The sequence below is a fragment of the Limulus polyphemus genome, unplaced genomic scaffold (genome assembly GCF_000517525.1).
Source record: "Limulus polyphemus unplaced genomic scaffold, Limulus_polyphemus-2.1.2 Scaffold1927, whole genome shotgun sequence".
In the NCBI taxonomy this organism is placed as follows: Eukaryota; Metazoa; Arthropoda; class Merostomata; order Xiphosura; family Limulidae; genus Limulus; species Limulus polyphemus.
Window position 1 is genome coordinate 129,523 of NW_013667537.1, and position 15,210 is coordinate 144,732.

General features: G+C 30.1%; 1 pseudogene; it reads right to left on the reverse strand.

Moving 5' to 3' along the window:
* LOC106465385 overlaps positions 1-15,210 on the reverse strand; it is a 163,917-nt pseudogene that overhangs the window by 71,783 nt on the left and 76,924 nt on the right.

The window sequence follows — 15,210 nt, forward strand, 5'->3', positions numbered from 1 at the left end:
ATTTTTCTGGCTTTCTAACTATGCGACAGAACATAACGTTATACGTCATTTCATAGATGAAAACCTTGACTTTCTATTGGTTATAAGTAATATATAATAAAACGTAAGAGTGAACTATTAACAAATTCTGAAAGAGAGGATTTGACAAGTAGGCGTGGAAGGAGTGGTCTGATTTTCTAATTGATAGCTCTGTAACCAAACACAATTGAAGACTATAAAAATTACGGTTTGTCTGAGCAATGACGATTTTATAGAGAGTAATTTACGTTTAATTTCGTACTTTTTTTGAGAGGTGGTGGATAAAATAGAGAAGATGACAAGCTAAGAGAAAATGTGTCACGTGGGTCACACTAGTGGAAATTCAGGAAAACTTGAATACTATTAAAATATGGATTATTAGCTAAGATTTTATACTATTCTAATTGGCATAACATAAACAAAAAGTAGCTTAATAAATTTTTGAATGTATGACAATAAAACCTTGTGTCATGCACAATAAAGGATACCCGTGGCGATTGGTTAAACACAATGAAAAGAGTAAGATGCAAAATAACATCCAAGTTCTAAATAATGCTAATTAGATGAAACAATGCAATACCTGAACAGAAGAAGAAAGTTCAATCTTGGCTTTCTCTGCAGCTTCCTTTAGTCTCTGCATTGCCATATTATCCTTTGATACATCAACACCTTGCTGGAAATTATATATAAAAGACACTTATAGTTTTGTACCGATAAAAAATATTCAGTTCTTTAAATATTATTCAAAATCTACAATCAATATTGCTTGTTCAATTGAAAAAAACAAAATCATTACTAAAAATGGTCAGACCACTATACATCTTACCTATTGACATACCCCATCATACAAACTACACAGGAAAAAGCTTTATACAGATAAGCCATTAATCATCTTGTTACAGACTCAATAGATTACACCAACCTCACGATCCCACAAGTATCCATCAGTTTTCATACTATAACTTTTAATGTTTTGTGAAATGTTTTAAGCTTTTAGTAAACATTACAAGAATTATATAATTAAGTATTTTTACCAAATGCTTGTCTGTGAACATGTGGAGTCAGACTGTTGACTGCTCTGAGTGCAAAGTTATTTCAATCTAAGATTAAAAATACTTTCCTTCATCTGAAAATTATCAAATTTCTTTTGCATAATCTCTAAACTTCCTAAATATATATTAAACGTTTTTTTCTCTAAAACTTTATATTTTATGCTATTTCTCTACCCTAACAGTATACTTGATTCTGACAAATTAAAATATACTGAAAAAAAGTTGAAAAATGCAAAATGAGTATTACTGTTATATCTCTTTTAGTATCAACCATGAAGTTCCAAAGTACTCCTCCTGAGAGTTTCTATTTCTAGCCTTTTCACATCTGTTTCCTATGTTTATTTTAATGTTAGCAGCTGAAGCAGGAACATGCTGAACATAAAGCAATGAATCACCACTCCTCCCATTAGACTGTTTACATAACACTGTGATACAACACTGTTAATAGCAAAGAAGCACATGCAATACAATAAGCAGACATTTCTTACATAATTTATCATAATCCCAGCTCTGAGAAAACAGTGGAGAGAATTGGCTTGTTTACAGTACACTGGTTGCAATGAGAATTGCCTGAAGTAATAAAAGAGCAAAACTTTTTTTATGATATAGCTCTGTACAAAATCTGGACAGATCCATTAAACTTAGTACACATTTGGATGTTAGTTATACTCCCAGAGTGGAAATCTGGACAGATCCATTAAACTTAGTAAACATTTGGATGTTAGTTATACTTCCAGAGTGGAAATCTGGACAGATCCATTAAACTTAGTACACATTTGGATGTTAGTTATACTCCCAGAGTGGAAATCTGGACAGATCCATTAAACTTAGTACACATTTGGATGTTAGTTATACTTCCAGAGTGGTCGGAATTTAGTGATATAGGTGTAAGTGCTTATCAACATGTATACATCATTACTATTTACTCATAAATGCTTATTTTTCTTTAAACATAATGCAATGAATACAAAAATATATAGTAAAACAATGATTCCTTATAGTTACGAAGTTACAAACGTGATTTCTATTCACATGTCGCACTTGCTAAGCCTTGCCTTAAGTAGAGGGAGAAGACAAACTTGTTTTTGTAGATTTCAAAGACACATTTTAGAAAACCATACTGGTACACATAAAACCACTGTAATTTATCTGGCTTTCTAACTAAGCTATATGTGGGTTAAAAAAATCTCATTTCTGTTCAGAGCCATGACATAGTCAACAGACTTCATTTCCAGAAAAATTACAAGTTTCCTCTTCAAGTCAGTTACAAATAATTGTCATGTTTAGATAATTTGAAATGAGATCTTTCTTTTTGTTATAATTATATACTTAAGACAAGCAGGCATGAGTACATAAGAGGTTTCAAAAGAATGTAGTAGTTTGCCAAGCTACCCTGGTAGGTTTGCAAAATATATCAATAACTCAGCAAATCAAGAAGATGGAAGGTTCTTATTTTACATTCTAGCTTGTCAATGTATGAAGTTTGAATTTCTAATTCTTTGACCACTATACATTTTTTTTTGGTAGTTGTAATAACATAAACTGAGAAACAAGTCAAGAAGATATGCCATATGATACACACAAAAGCATATTTAGCATTTTTTAAAATACTTTCTTTTGAATTAAAAAGTTAAAACATTTATAATGTTAAAATTTAAATTATAAACTACATTGTGGTGGCAAATTTATTGGCATATAATGATAATAAAGTTATCTACTTACGTTTTGAAAATAGCTCTCAAGAACAACGTGACATTCACCCTTTGACCTTCTGCAGCAAGAGGGTTAGTTAAACCATCAAAATTTGGCAATACCATTTATCCTTAAGATTCCAGATTATTTTTTCCTGCACCAATTTATGCTTACATCTAATAGTTACACCAGAAGCTATAGCTGTATTTTCCAATTATTTGTCTAACTATTAAGAAAAGAATATCAAATTGGATATTTTACTTACATCTTTTTTAAATTCTTGGACTAGGAAATTCACCAAAGCATTGTCAAAGTCTTCTCCCCCAAGGAATGTATCTCCATTTGTAGACTTAACTTCAAACACTCCTTTCTGGATTTCCAAAATGGAAACATCAAATGTACCACCACCCAAGTCATAAACTGCAATACTGTAACAAAAAGTAATGACATGATTAATTTCCCTAAAGTTCCCAATGACAATAATTACCACTGCCTCAAGCAACTTCACATCAATTAATAAAGAAAATATTAAAAATCTCTTGACAAGCAATGTCAGTCAAAGGGAAGAATACAATATTAAATTTCTGCCATGTTATCTTGAAGCACAGCAATATGTGTTTCTCATGACAGCCACATCTAGTGTAAAGACACAGTTGTTGCTCCTAGTTGACATTGGAATTAGTTCATATAAATTATTTCTGAAAAACACAGTCTAGTTATCCACAAACACCATACTTTGTACACTACATTGCCCTATGTGAATGTGTGGTATGTAAACATATTACGAGTTTCTACTTTCCTATATTTATATAGTATTATTCTGCGATTGTGCAGTGTAATTTCTTGAAACACATGTTCAAGAAAGTAATTATGCTGATTTCATTCCAGCTACCTTTGTTCATGTCTTTCTTTGTAGTTCACATCCATTCTACCCATGGGGGGGTATGGCTGAAATGCTGCATGTTGTACAAGGTAAATAACTGTGTCTGACAATCATAGGTCAAGTGATATTTCAAGGTTACAGCCTTCCTTACTTTACAATTACAGTATTATAGAATCTGGTATGTAAGAATGTGATGTCTTAGTGAACTCTCTTAAGCTCAAGCTTTCAGTTCGGTATGTGAAGTCTAAATACTTTCTCTGTAAATAGTAACATTCTCGTAACATTTAATCTGTAATGTTAACTAATTCTTATTAAACATTTTTACAAGTTTTCAAGAGAGTTTAGAGTTAACTACAGTAAATGCACTGCCCTTCACCCTACACACACATTTTGATTGTGTTTGTACAAATAAAAATCGTTTCATTGTGTTTTTGAACATTTGTGTCTAGTCTTTTTTTCAATGTCAGAGAAGTCAGTATTACTTCATGATAAAAATGTGTTGAGCCTCTAGTCTCATTATTTCATTCAATATCAAGATTTAGCATTACCTTCATAACTTACTTTTGTTAATGAGTGTACTACCCAACTTCTCAAAGGTTAACTCAGTTATACTTGCAAATAATAGCAAGCAGCTCGTGGATAATGTAATTCGATAGCGTGATATGAGCTGCACGTTCCCCGAGTGATTTACAACTTATAATGGCGAGGAAAGCAGTTAGACATGATTCCAAGGGGAATAAAACAATAAAATTCAATTATAAATAGATGTATATGGTTACGAGGTCGGTCAAATTGACCAATCCCGTTTTGAAATAGGGTAGAGAAAATAACAAACTATAAGAATTTAGTGAAAAAAAACGTTTGAAATGGATTTAGGAGGTTTTAGGGATTACACAAAGGAAATCTGAGATTTTTGAGATGACAAAAAGCATTTTTAATTTTAACATGAAAATTACTTTGCACACAGACTATTCAAAACAGATACTTAATATATTCATGGGCAAATCTTTATTGTATTACAAATACTTCACTAAGAAATACGACTTTTTGTATGTGAAAGACTCTTAATATCAACTGAAAACTGCCAAATTTCGTGAAGATATACAGAAGTTACATAGAGAGTTATAAGTATTAAATTTATATCAACTTTAAATGAGTAAAAAAAGGTCACATGACTAGGTCAAATTGACTGACCCCGTGTTTGGAGAGATAACAGGTATGAAACTGCGGAAATGGTAATGATTTTGTCCAAACTAGCCTCTAAAAACAAAATGAATATGCATATAACATTTTACTATTTGGTTTTATTTTCTCAGGATTGTTAATTGGTTGTAACACCAAATAAATATATTTTCAGGACATGTACCATAAAAAGACGTATGACAATTAATCTTAATGAAGAACATAATCCAGCAGAGTCAGTCCTTCAAATTTGAAATATGGACAATGGTTATAAACACTCCCACCTCCCAAACAGTCTAGACAGTGTATTTTAATTCTTTGTTTATAAAATTGGACAAAAGTTAATTTGTATTAAATAAATTGTACGGAGATGCACTCTCAGCATGCTACTGAACTGTGGCAGACCTTGTAGCCTAATGACCAGTGACAAGTTATACAGATAGTATTTAGTTCTTGTTAAGAATAAAAGGACCAGTAGTGGGTCCAAAAATAGTAGGCATCTTGAAAGGCTTGATAGGGACTTTAATAAGCTCTTGTAAAACAAATTGTACAGGCATCTTTGGCTGTCAGCATGATGGTGCCCATCAAATCTGAATGACAGCAATATCCTCTTTTTTTTAATTTTCCATGTAATATTAATTGGTTGAACAAGACTGTCATGTTAAAAACAATTTAGGAATAACCACTAACAAGTAATGTTAGTTTCCTTTTAATTGTGTATTGATCAATGTGAAGCAGTTACCTGACAATATTTTGTTAGACAACACTGATCTATTCTAATGCTAGTACCCAACACAGCACCTCATTGAAACTTTGGAATGTACAAAGTTGAATACAGTGTCTATAACTAGCATAATATTCTTGTCAAAATAAAAAATGTATGACACATTAAATTCACAGACAAATATTTAGTAAAAATATATGCTTAAACTTTTTTTTTTCTATGCACAAACCATTTGTAATGTTTACTAAAAGATTCCCAAATTTTGTAATGATATACCAACTACATTAAAAGTTATCATATGTATAGTTTTATGCTAACATGGTAGTTGCAAGGTCCTTCAAAATGACTAAGCCTATAAATGAACACTAGCTCGATAAAATTGACTGACCACGTGACTTCTTTGTACTCGTTTAGTCTTTATAGATTTAATACTTTTAACTTTCAATATAGTGTGCATATCTTCACAAAATTTAGCAGTCTTTCACATACAAAAAAAAATCATTTTTTAGTGAAGTATTTTTAACAAACTAAAATAAAGATTTGTCCAAGAATATATTGAGTATTTGTTTTGAATATTCCATGTGCAAAGTAATTTATGTTAAAATACAAACTTTTCCTCATCTCAAAAATTTCAAATTTCTTTTCTGTAATCCTTAAACCTCCTAAATGCATTTCAAAGGTTTTTTTTCCAGTAAAACTTTATTACCCTAAATTACCCTTTTTTTCTTTCTAGAATGACTTCAAATTGTAACATGAAACTACATTCATTTATCCTAAGTAGCTCTAAGTTCGTAACAGTATACATCTATTTACAATTAAATTTTATTGTTTTATCGCCCCTTGAACCGTGTAACTACTATCCACGCCATTACAGGTTGTAAATCACTTGGGAAACGTGCAGCTCACGTTACGCCAACGAATTACATTACCCACAAGCTACTATGAGTTGCTCATGTGTGTGCCTCATGAAACATTTTTTATTATAATATTATTATTATTAATTCTACCTAATCTAATCTTAACTAACCTAAAAGGATCCCCATTTTACATTTTAGTTACTTTTATAATGAGACAAAGAATAAACATGAAAAACAAGAAATAAAATACTTAACTAATCTTTTTTTCTGGCTGTCAATTGTTGAAGAGAGTTAACCCTAATTTTTTATACTAATGATAGTAATGCACTTAATAATTTTTATTTAATTAAATAATGCACCAAAGAATATAGACAAATAACATGCAAAAAGTAGACAAATCCCTTTACGTCTCAAAATTTTTCTGGCTTTCTAACTATGTGACAAGGGTTGTTACAAATTCAGCCAAGATAGTCATTAACTTTCTTACGTGAATGATGTTGGTACTCTGAGTGAAATTTACATTTAACCATTCAGAACATAACGTTATAGAATACATCATTTGATAAAGTTAAACCTTGACTTTCTATTGGTTATAGATAATATATAATTAAATGTAAGAGAGAACTATTAAAGAATTCTGAAAGAGGATGTGAGTGGTAGGTGTGGCAGGAGGGGTCTGATTTTCCAAATGATAGCTCTGTAACCAAACAAAATTGAGGACTATAAAAATTATGGTTTGTTTGAGCAATGACAATGTTATAGAGAGTAATTTACATCTAATTTCGTACTTTTTCGAGGGTTGGTAGATAAAATAGGAAAGATTACATGCTAAAAGGAAATGTGTAGCATGGGTCACAGGTCACACAAGGGGAAATCCAGGATTTTTTTTATATTGCCTTGTAGAATTAAGAACTGAAAACTTATATACTATTAAAATATAGATTATTAGCTAAAATCTTATGCTATTCTAATTGGTATAACATAAACAAAAAGTAGTTTAATAAAATTTTGAATGTAAGACACTAAAACCTTGTGTCATGGTGCAGTAAAGGATACCTGTAGTGATAGGGTTAAAGTATCTTCTACTATGTGCTTGGCATAAACTGATTCTTAGTTTCATCTGCCTTGCCATATAAGATAAGGTAGCAAGCAAATAACTTTTCTAGCCGTTTAATATAACAAAAAGAAAAAAAGATGAAATTCTAATAACACAATCTTCATGTTAGAAACTGTATTGAGTCTGTTAGGAATGAAATGATAAAATTAACTGAAGGCTTATTCTACTGTTTCTTTGCTTATGTTATTCTACAATAAGTTACCTTTCTCCAGATTCAGCATTATACACTGAAATATGAAGTGACATTGCAAATCAGCTTACAGACTGGCATTATATTAAAATTGTCTTATTAGTAAATTATCTTGAAAATTCTTGTTAAGAGGCATGAAAAATCTACAAACATAAACCAGATATTTTTAGGTTATGAAAATTAACAGGTAAATAACAAGTAAACCTTAAATAAACACAACCTAGGCAATTATTATGAAATCTTTTTACATCATGAATTAGCAGTAAATTTCATGTAGCTTAATACAATTGTAAGCAATTGTAAATGAAGAGTAAATAAAAGAAGTATTTAAAGTTTACTTGGTTTTAAAATTTAATAGAAAAATCAAAACAGTTATACAAACATGCTACTAAACACTGTCCAAATTCCAGACATAAAAAACATACATACTAACTTATACCTATAAAATTCTGAATTCACATTTTGCAAAATAACAAGCTTGCTTCTATAAGATGAGAGAAAGGTATTACAAGTACTGTATGAAATAGTATGAATAGCGATACATATTAGTTCCAAAAAGGGTTAAATATGTAACAGTATAAAACATAGATCTTCACATTTTTCACAGTTACACAATATAAAAAATGGCTACACATACCCAACCTACACTTCCTATTTTTCAACAGAGAGATTACCTGAAATTCTTTTAATAAGACTCTCAATTTTAAAAGTAAATGATAACTACATTTTGTATACAAATCAAATGGAATTAGCACAAATGGTTGCTAGAACAAATGCACTGTACACACATCATGGCTATTAGAAACCACATATTTTTTATTTCTACAATTAAGAATTCACAATACAATTTTTCAATAACAAACTATAAATTAATAGAACCAAACTAGGTAAATTTTGCCAATTTATTACTTTTACTAAAACAATTCATTTTGATATTTAGCTAATCCAGAATTGTGACTAATAAAACCATTCATATTTAATGTTAGATATGCATGAATGTTTCCATTTAAGTATGGTGGAAGTGTTAAATTTAGTTATTGTTAGAAGTAATAGTTTATTATAGGTGTTTTTATGCAACAGTGTAATAATCATACATTACGTATTTCAATTGTTGTTAATTGGTGCTTGTTGTGTTATTGTATCATGTTACTAGAACCTTCTAAGTTTTCTCTCTGTTTTGATTGAGTATTATTACATCATAATATCTTGTGTGTAGAAAGTTCTATACCTAAGTTAGGCTATAAATATGCATACAAAATGTAGTTTGAGTAAGTTAGGTAAATCTAGACTGTGTGTTTGTGAGTTTAGCCATAAAAAAGCATATAGTGGCTTTTTTGTGTTGTAAGAACAGAGTAAAGAAGAAGAATTTGTCTCGTCAACTGCATTCTAAAGTAATTGAATAAACCCGTGTGGACTTTGATGAAAAGAGACAATTTTTTAAAGCTCTGGTACAACTGTGGTGATTAACTGTGTAACAAAATTTGTATATACATTTGACTTACTTTAATATATTATTTTAAAACAAGTGGACTGTGTGCTGTTTGTTTATTGTTAAAATTTATCACCAACAAGTCATAGACACCTACTGTAAAGAATTTGGCTCACACATATGTAAAAACCTGAGAATCAATAAACTAAGGATAGTAATTATTGTAAAAACCTTAATATTATAGGTAACAACTACAATGTTATTAAAACTTTTGATGACACTGACCATCAAAGCCCAAAACTGGAAGAGCAACAGGTGATCTACTACAATCTCTTGTTTCCACCTTTAGGTCAGTCAAAACTGTCATTCCTACCTCCTAGAAAACAAAAATTTGCAATAAAAACCATACCATTGAAAAAAACGAAGTAGTAATCAAATCAAATAAAAACATAGCCTTTTGATATTAAGTAACTTGTCCTTTTTGCTTATGTACATCATTTTAATACTGTTTTTGAGGTTAACTAGTACAAAGAAAACAAAGTAATTTAATTTAGATATTATAATTAGATTATTTTCATGAACTGAAGTTACTAAACTAACATATGGGTATGCTTCAGGTTAAAATTAAAATATATAGCTCTGACACCAAAAACTTCTCTAACAAAATAACTAGCTATTTAAAGTTATTTATTAGTAGGTGTACAACAATCTATGTACTAGAAAAACAGAACCGTGAAGATTGTATCATATGAAATTGAATAAGAATACTATTTAAATTCAGCTTGGCAAATGAAGTTGTACAAGTTACAGTAACATTTACTGACTAATACAACAACAAAAATCAAATGCCCAATGCATAAGATTTATGAAAATGTATAGTTCAGTGGTGCAGAACTGAGAAAAAATAGATTAAGAAGTGATAAATACACAACTCACAAAACATACTAGATATTAGATATTAGCCTTCCTGTATAAACCCTCAAATGCCCTACTCCTGCTTTAAAATTCTGCTTACCATTGTTGTTTTTGGAAAAATACTATCTATTTTTACATTTGCAGCTATCCTTTTTCTCATATACATTTTGATTTCCTAATTTCTAGTTTGACCAACCCTCTTGATCTTCTACAATCTTTCAAATATCTCATCATTGTATTTAATTTAAACTTTTTATATTTATGATGCTTTTCTTAAATTTTATTCTTCATACCCTTTGTGAGCCAACCTGATTTTTACTTGCAGCCACCATTCATTGTCTATAAGGAGCATGCCTATCTTGAATATTTAAAAATTCAATTCTAAAATAGTATCTCCAACTAAATCAGTTGCTCAGTTCGCAGTAAATAATTTTTTAAATATGGAACCAAAATCTCATTATTCCTTATCTCCATATGCAACAAAACATCAAATCTAATTAAGCAATGATCACTTGCACTCAGTTGTTCCACCTACCTATATATATATATGTCAATCATTTCCACGTTGGAAGTTAACAATAAACCTAAAATAGCCATTGTTCTTAGTAGGTTCCATAACCAATTGTTGAAGAAAAACATCCTGAACAGTTTCTAGAAACCTGTCCCCCTCTCATGATTTAACTCTTAACACTTCCCAATTTATATATGCCTAAAATTAAAATTGCCTATAATTATAACCTCATTAATAGTTGAATTCTTTATCTCACTGTATAGTTTCCCATTAATTTAATCAACTCCATCCGGTGGTCTGTAACAACTTCCAACTAAAAAACCTTTTCCCATTATAAACACCAACACCAATCCCAATAGATTCAACCTCATTGTTATTAGTTGTGGCATCCTCAACTTTAACAGGCTGTAACTTACTTTTTACATATAAAATTATTCCTCCCCTCTTTTTTTAGTAATTTGTCCCTATTAAACAACCTATAAACCTGTATTTCACAAACATTCCTGTCATCAAAATTGTCTACATTTAGCAACATTCCAATTATTCCCATTATATGAAAATCTTCTGTTCTGACCAGTGCTCTAAAATCATCAATATATTTCTTATACTTCTAGCATTACAAGAATAACAGTTTAGCCTACTTTTAAAACTACTTTTGTACCTTTTTCCAAAACTATACTCCTTTATACATTATATTTTTTCTTCATTATTCTGGCCTTTTCCACTGTCTGATCCTAGTTTAAAACTGCCCTTACAGTAGAGGTAATAGTTCTAGCAAACAAGCCAGCCCCTACCCTATTTAAAGTAAAACCATTCACTACACAGCTTTCTTTTCCCACAAATCCAACCAGACACGCATTCAGCCCTAGTGACTTACTTATATATATATTGTTAGTCACAATTATGTCTTGGCAGCATCCCTGACCAAATTAAGTTATTATGGCTCTTTTCTTTGAATGCATGAGATGGAAAGATTGTCAACAAGGATAAGGTAAGATCTATGAACTTGTTTTCTTTTGAAAAAAAAAATGAGTTAGAGAGGATCTGATTGAGGTTTTTCAGATTAGGGAACTGATAATTTTGATGCATCATCTTTTTTGTATTTGCATTTAATATTGAGAATGATAAGGCTAGGTAATACAAGTATAAATTTTGGCAAGATAGCCATCATCATCTTCAGTTAAGATAGCTATATTTTTGTAATAGGGTGGTTGGCTTTTGGAAAGGTTTGCTTTTAGATATGGTAGATGCAGTAAATGTAAGGGGAGTTTAAGTGAAAGTTTGATAAAGGATGGCCTTGAGTTTTTAGTATTTAGTGAATAGGATGGCCTAGATGGACCAAAAGATCCCTTGTTACCCTTTATTGTTATGTACATGTACCTATATAATCCGTTTGATAACCAAACACCTCATTTGTCATAGTCGTTAACTTTCCAAATAAATTTATGTTTATTATGATTATACATTTATATATATATTTATTTATGTTATTCATTAGCTTAATTTCATGATTTAAATTTGTAAATGTGTAATTTTTTTACAAGTTTCCATGTTTTTCAGATTACTTTGAAAAATGTCTGTTCCTTGTCTGGGATAAAAAAAACAACATTAATTATCTAAACCAGTACTAAAACAGACATAGAGAAGTGAACATATTGGTTATGTTGCTTTATTAAGGTCCATACTTTTATTATAATATGTAAATGTATTATGGTACATGATTATTGGCTACTGACAACCAGCTGTATCTACAAAAAACAAAACAATGCTCAACAACACAAGTCTATTTTGAAAGTTAATGACCATGCCAATTTAGTCATATGTTTCAGCTTCAGTCAAATTCACTCTTATGTTGTAAATGCTATATATGAGAGCTACTACAGAATTGAATAGAAATCAGATCCCAATGTTAAATGCACATCTTTGAGCTCCCCTCTGCATACTTACTATGCTTTGAAAACATTTATATTTTTGGTGCATAGAGGGATGAATGTTTCTGGCAAAGAATTGAAAGGCATTAATTTAAAAAAAAATTAGATTTCAAAATTTGCTCAGCAAGAAAAAAAAAAGAGGTTTATACAATGTATTTTAAGTTGTGGCAAATAACTTTATACTACATTATAAGTTACTTTTAAATATCCAGCCTACTTTCCCAGTCATGTCAGTGAGATTGATATCTACTTTTCTGGGCACAAAAGTACATTCTCTCAAGAAACCTAGAAACTTGCAGCCTAGCATGGTGTAAGAGCTTGCATACAATCCTTATAGCATGACTTAAAATAATTCAGTTCAGTGGAGTTATAAATTATTCACATGACTGTTACACTTACCTCAAATGCCATCATACTATCAACATTTTCAGACATAAACTGAAACCAAGGGCTAGGAACACCTCCTAACAAATGGTGTTCTACGTCTTCTACATCACCTACAGAGTATTATTAAATATTTATTAAATGTTAAGTACAGGCAAAAGATTTCTCTTAAGACTTAAAAAGGGTCACACTAAAATATTAAGCATCACTACCACATTTTTAAAATCTAAAAACAATTAATTATATGTGTATATTATATATATATATATATATATATAGACACACACTATTTATTTTTGTAAAACAAAACTTCTTTACTGTTTTCTATACATGTTTTATTGGTATTCACAAAATATTAAGTAAAATATGATATATTATGAAATTAAATATTTTCTCAACTTCAGCTCATGCATTGCAAACCATGGCAAATACAGATAAATAATTCACAGAGATGGCAACCCCAATTAATGTAAAATAAGAATGCCAGTAAAAGCATTTGAATCTGATCAGAATATTGGGAATAATTTAATTTCTCCAGTTTGCAGTTTCTTGCTATAAGCAATGCTGAGATCTACAGAGCAATGTAATTGTTTTTTTGTGAAAGTTGGATCCAATATTTAACTCTTTATTTTACCCCATGCTTTACAAGATACACATTTTTGGCTAGACAACTTTCATTTTGACATCTTTCAGATGAAACTTGTATGGGCTAATTATAAACTAGATTTCTGACTGACCAATATTTTATTCAGTGTTACAAAAGTCTTCAAGTCTGGTTTGAATACAGCACTGCAAAATATGTTTTACAAAAGCTACTAAACAGAGATCAATTCCAGATTACTTGATCTAACTCAAGCTAAGTCTATTTTAAAAAGAATTAAACAAATTCAGATAGTGCATAAAAAATATCTCATCTTTTTTGCTTTTTTTTTTCTTAAGAGGGAGATATTAGTCACTAAGCACAACTATATTTATATCACTGTACCAGATAAACAATTTCTGTCAACTGTTAATCTGGCATATGGCAAACAAACCCTCATGTTATAAACCTTACCTTTTCCCTTTAACTTTGTACGTGATATTTTGAGTTTAATATTATGTTTCTTATACAATCTTTCAATACTTTGAAGTTTATAATGTCTGTCTCTAGCTACATGTTTCAAGAAAATTAACTCTGATTTTAAATCACAATCATTTGTGCAGATTTTTATGTTTTATGTTCAAGGTTTATCAAAAGAATATGCAACATAATTAAAAAATATATAGAATGTATTGTAACATTCTCTCCACATTGTAAACTAAATAATTTTCTAACAGGTATAAAAGATAGAGTAGAAGAATTTGGTAAATGTGGAATTTATAACATTCCTTGTGTCTGTGGTTACTAGAATGGTGCTTGGGATGGAGGGGTTATTATATGACTAGAGGCTGAAATCTCTCAAATTGTTTTCTCTTGAAAAAAAGAAGAGCTAGGGGAGATCTGATTGAGGTGTTTATGATTGTAAAAGGAATTGATAGTGTTGACGTATAATCTTTTTTTATATTTAACAAATGAGAATAGTAGGACTAGGGGACACACACATATATACATTTTGGCTAGGTAGGAGTCATCTTCATCTAAGTCAGTTTTATTTTTCTAACAGGGTGGATGGCCTTTGGAATGGGTTGCCTTCAGATGTTGTAGAGGCAGTAAATTTAAGTGAATTAAAGAAAAGGCTTGATAAGTATTTGAATGAAAAGGGCTGGGTTTAAATTTTTATTATTATTATTATTCTTAAATCATTTTAATTTAGTTTTGAGGATGAAACAGCCAAGACGGACCAATAGGTTCCATGTTGTCCCAAAATATTATGTTATGCTATGTTATTACATTGACAAAAGTGCAAAAATTTAAAACATGAAATTTGGGATAAAGGTACATAAAAATGCTATAGAAAAATATAAAGCAAATGAGTCAGCCTCAGCAGAACATGTGGCAGGTACATAACATGTTACAGACTAGAGTAATGTTAAATTGATAAAACAGGTAAAGTTGAAATTTGAATTAAATATTAGATACTACAGAAATTGAACAAAACAAAGAAGCTGGTCCAGGTTTAGAAGATATAGAGTACTGGATATATGTTCTATAAATTCTGGGTATTATAAGTCAAGATGTCGCTAAAGGAATGATCAGACTTCAACTTTTACTTCTGAAAATAGAAAACCAAAACATGTAATCTTTTTAGGGCTGGTCCCTGTTTCTAATAAATTATTTTAATATGGTACTCCTTTTAATTGTGTACACACACACACACACATATATATATATATATATATATATGT